Source organism: Nylanderia fulva, unplaced genomic scaffold (assembly GCF_048542155.1).
Source record: "Nylanderia fulva isolate GAGA-0341 unplaced genomic scaffold, ASM4854215v1 Scaffold104, whole genome shotgun sequence".
NCBI lineage: Eukaryota > Metazoa > Arthropoda > Insecta > Hymenoptera > Formicidae > Nylanderia > Nylanderia fulva.
In genome coordinates, this window is record NW_028189237.1 from 42,656 (window position 1) to 48,430 (window position 5,775).

Sequence of the window (5,775 nt, forward strand, 5' to 3'; positions counted from 1 at the left end):
TATTCCTCGACATGTACCCTACAAATCTGTAGGTTCAGGCACTTATGTACACATGGGAATTCAATTTGCAGTTCAAAATTTAATTAATTTGTTAGAAAAACAGCCAGAAAAAATTAATTTGTTTATTAATATTGATGGTTTGCCTTTAAGCAAAAGTTCCAGTAGTCAGATATATCCAATATTATGCTCAATATCTGAATATCCACAATATGTATCTGTGATAGGTATCTATCATGGTTATGAAAAACCTAATGATGTTAATTTGTTTTTACAAGATTTTACAGATGAAGCTATAAAGTTATCGGAAGATGGTTTTATTTATAATAATCATGCTATACAATTTGCAATTAAAGCATTTATATGTGATGCTCCAGCAAAATCACTCATTACTTCTTGCAAAGGTCACACTGGATTTTTTGCATGTACTAAATGTATGCAAAGAGGAAAATATATAAAAGCCAGAGTGTGTTATCCTGAAATAAATTATTTTGAAAGAACGGATGAAAATTTCCGTAATAGAGTTCAACCTGAACATCATACAGGAACATCAATTTTAGAAACAATACCTTCGATTAACATGATAAAAAGTTTCCCTCTTGAATACATGCATTTAGTATGCCTTGGCGTAGTAAAAAAACTAATAAATATATGGCTCTTTGGACCTATTTCACATAGATTATCAAAAACCAACATACAATCTATTTCAAGTTATCTCATTGAAATAAAATCTTGTATTCCTCCTGATTTTGTAAGAAAAACCCGGTCTTTAAATGAAGTTGCACGCTGGAAAGCAACTGAATTTAGATTTTTTTTATTGTATTGTGGTCCAGTTGTTTTAAAAAATATCCTTTCATCTGACAAATACTTACATTTTATATCTTTACATATTGCTGTTAAAATTTTATTAATGCTAATTTATATACAAAGTGTTTAGAATATGCATGTTTATTATTAATATTTTTTGTGAAACAATTTAAAGTCAAATTAATACAATTGTCGCTCGTATATTGAAAACAAAGTGATAAATATAAGGCCAACTTATCGAGCTGAATATTCGAGATGTTCAGTCAACTACCATTTATTACATGTATAAATTATAAAACTACAGTCATTATATTAAAACTAACGCAAATTACAATCATTCTATAAACGTTTCGACCGCACGCGGTCTTCTTCAGTATAATTATTGAAATATAAATTCTTACAATTCACATAATATCGAAATTTAATTATAGTTATTCAGAATCAAGAGTTTTTAAGCAATTAACGCGTGTTTCAATCCGTCCTGTCCAACAATGTTCGCCTCGATATGATCTCTGATTTTGTTCAGATCTCGGATAGTTTCATCGTTAATATGCGAGAAATTAACCCGTTCCGTAGGCGCTGCGATTAATAAAAAATTACCGATCAACGTATGTCCAAATTATACGTTGTAGTGATTCTCTCCTTCCAAAAGCGTATGGATTACCTAAAATCCATAAGGAAAACTATCCAGTTAGAATCATAGTTTCATCGGTTGATACAGCTCTATACTCGCTGGCTTCGTTTTTACAAAACACCTTACGAACTAGCCTACCCAAAGCGAAAAGTCATATTAATAATAGTTTTGATTTGTACAGCATATTGTCTGGTAAAAAGATTGATGAGAATGATAGGATGTTTTCCTTGGATGTGGTGTCTTTGTTTACGAACGTTCCTCTGGATCTTGCGATTGACGGTATTAACGATAGATGGGATCACATTGGAATAAATACTAAAATACCGAAAAACGAATTTTTGGGGGGTATAAAATTCATATTGACTTCTACATATTTTACATTTGATGACATAATTTATAAACAGACGTTTGGGACCCCTATGGGGTCACCGTTATCACCAATTATTGCAGACCTGGTTATGCAAGATCTTGAGGATACAGTTCTCAAAGCGTTGAATTTGGAATGTTTGTTTTATTTTCGTTATGTGGATGACATAATAGTGGCCACCTCTATGACTAATATGACTCAGATTGTGAATAATTTTAACAACTATCATGAAAGACTTAAATTCACGGTCGAACAAGAGGTTAACCATAGCTTGAATTTCTTAGATTTATCACTTAAAATTATTAATAACAAAATATATATAGACTGGTATCAAAAAGAAACCTTCTCAGGAAGGACGTTATCATTTTATTCAAACCACCCATTATGCCACAAAATTGGAATAATATATAACCTTGTAGACAGATGTCTATTGCTATCACATCCACTATTTTTTAATAAAAATTTGGAGTTAATTATTAATATACTCAGAAGCAATGGTTACCCTCTTGATCTGATTTTTAACAAAATTAATCATCGGATAGAACACATCATATCTAAGGGGAGCATTATAGAGAGACAGGCCAACATAGAAAGAACAAAAAGTATAAGAAATGACTCGGTTAATAAAAAATTCTTTGTCATTCCGTATATAGATAGGATCTCAAAAATGATTGTTTCCTCGGTAAAAAATAAAAATTGTATGGTAGGGTATAGATGTCTCAACAAACTGGATAATATTATTAAGGGGTTATACCTACCTGCAAGGTCTGAAAAACACGTATTTTTGAGAATTTTTTTTTTAAATATTTGAAGTGCTTTGGAAAGGAACATTTATGTTTTCAAATATATATATTTCAAAGATTATTTAGTATTTTTTTTATTGCAAAATGTTGATAAATAAAAAAGATATGCTTAATCTTCCAGAAGCAGTTTTTTGAAAAGCGTTTTGCGGTGACCACTCTAACTTTGAACTGGTTTACCAGAAATCAAAAAACCCGAGAAATTTAGTTAATATATAAGATTATCTAGTGCCCGATCGTTCATTTTTTTGAAAAATTAATTTGCGACAAAATGGCGGCTGTTCAAATTTGAAGGTATGATTTTGCTACCAAAAATTCGCTCGTTTTTTTATTATTAAAAAAAAATACGCAACGAAAAAACAAAAGCCACGATCGGGCACTAGATTTTTTAGTATTAAAGATGTCTACCAAATTTTATTTTAATCGATGCAGCGGTTTTCGAGATATTTTGGTCACCGATTTTAAAAATGCTGTTTTGAGAAAAACGCATTTGAAGTTTCAAATTAAGTTCACAACCAAATAATATATTTATATATATATTTATATATATTTATATATATTATTTATTTATATATATTTTGGCTTTGTATAGAGACCGCTTTTGTCCGCGTCGCAGCTGCCGTTCGATACCTGAGACCCGTTTCTGTACCCTGCTTCTAAACAGCAGGATACGTTCACACCAGTATACCTTTAAACTCACATAACTTCGTTAATTTTTGTCGAATTGACTTGAAATTTGCAGGGAATATTTTTGAAAGTATGTACTTTAAGAAAATATCAAAATCCAAAAATCGATTTTTTTGAAGTTTGCAGGTAGGTATAACCCCTTAAAGCGCAGAAAGATAAAACTAAACATCCATGCAATTCGAATGTGGTTTATAAGATCAGTTGCAATAATTGTAATGCATCTTATGTAGGCCAAACAAAGAGGCAATTGCAGACGCGAATAAAAGAACATAAAAATAATATTAGGTTGGACTCAACGAAACATTCAGTAATTTCTGAACACATAATAAATGAACATCATACTTTTAATTGGGACAATGTTAAGATCATGGACAACGAAAATAATTATTATAAAAGACTCATTTCTGAGATGCTACATATCAAGGAACAAAAAAATGGACTAAATTTAAACAAAGATACTGAGTTACTTAGCGAGTCGTATTTTGATATTTTGGATATATTAGCGAACAATAAATAATAATAGGACAAATAGGACATTAACGAGTAAAACATAGATATTAGATCATATATAAACACGCACGCTCTCCGATCAAGTAGAGTTTAAAATGAGCTGTCTTTCTGTATTGTTGGTTTGTTATGTGTCATCCTTAATAACTGTTAATAAGTAGCAAAATTGTCAAGAAGAACGATGATAGGTAAGCATACTACCAATTGTAGGGGATACATATTATAATTTGGACATACGTTGATCGGTAATTTTTTATTAATCGCAGCGCCTACGGAACGGGTTAATTTCTCGCATATTAACGATGAAACTATCCGAGATCTGAACAAAATCAGAGATCATATCGAGGCGAACATTGTTGGACAGGACGGATTGAAACACGCGTTAATTGCTCAAAAACTCTTGATTCTGAATAACTATAATTAAATTTCGATATTATGTGAATTGTAAGAATTTATATTTCAATAATTATACTGAAGAAGACCGCGTGCGGTCGAAACGTTTATAGAATGATTGTAATTTGCGTTAGTTTTAATATAATGACTGTAGTTTTATAATTTATACATGTAATAAATGGTAGTTGACTGAACATCTCGAATATTCAGCTCGATAAGTTGGCCTTATATTTATCACTTTGAATTTAAAGTCATTTATGGAGCAGAATACACTTCACACAATGTACATGGATTAATTCATGTTGTTGATAATTGCAAAGTTTTTGGACCTTTAGATCTTTACAGTGCATTTCCTTTTGAAAATTACATGCAATATCTAAAACGATTAGTTAGAAAATCTCATTATCCATTAGCACAACTTGTAAAGCGTATTCATGAGTTACAAAATATATTGATAACTAAACTGTTAAAAAAAATAAAATTGCAAATGGTACTAGAACATCATGAAAGTCCTTTATCTATGACACATTTTTCTGTTCAATTTAAAAAATTGATTATAAATAATGTGTCGTTTAGTACACGTTTTGGAGATAATTGCTGTTATTTAAAAGATAAGAGTATTATGTTGATAGAAAATTTTGCTATAAAAGATAATAAGTACTACTTAATTGGGAATAGTATATTGTGTATCAAGTGCGGAAAGTTGACAATTGGTCACAAGTGCGGGGGATGAACGCACGAGCCGAAGGCGAGTGCGACCACCCCACACGAGTGAACAATTGTCAATCCGCACTTGATACACATACTATTTTGTATTGCAAGTGCAGGCAAAGTGGCTGTTTCGGCGCGTTTTCTGTGCGCGAGGCGGCCGATCGTACGCCGCCATCTTGCCGCGGCACGGTGGGGGAATAGCCGGTTTCAATACATTTCCTACGGCTTGAGCCGTATACAATGACTTTTAACGCGGCTCAACCGTAGATAATGGCTTTGAAACCGACTTATTCACTCACCGTGTCGCCGCTAGATGGCGGCGGGGGAAATCGGCCGCTTTCGGCACAGAAAACATGCACCGAAAGTGCCACATTGCCTGCACGTGTAATACAAAAAATTTATTAATATAACAAGTTTTATTTCTGAAGCATTTCAATCTTCAAATTTTGATATATTTTCAGTACATAAACTCGGAGAATTATCTATGTCACTAGTGGAAGATATTTCCAACAAAATGATAATTTTCCCATATAATAATACTTATGTTGTGTTTCCTCTCCTTCATACATTATGTTAATAATATAAATGTGTAAATGTATATATATATGTAATTATATGTATATATCTTATGTAAATACGATATTGAGAAGAAATCTATATTAAATATTATATAAGTAGTTATAGTAAATTAAGTATTATTAAGTGTGTTGCATGTTAAGCTTTGTTAACCAAATGAGAATAAAAAGAGTTTTGTAATTATTTCGACTTTAGACTAACAATAAGAATATAAGATATATAGTTGCCCAATGGAGTGGATAGTAGTACATTTTATAGAAGAAAATTTAGTCGAAGCTGTACCGGTCGCATGGGTG

General features: G+C 31.5%; 1 pseudogene; it reads left to right on the forward strand.

Moving 5' to 3' along the window:
* Nucleotides 1-365: 365 nt before the first annotated feature.
* LOC146725095 (uncharacterized) lies at nucleotides 366-5,480 on the forward strand (annotated as a pseudogene).
* The last annotated feature ends 295 nt before the right edge of the window (nucleotides 5,481-5,775 follow it).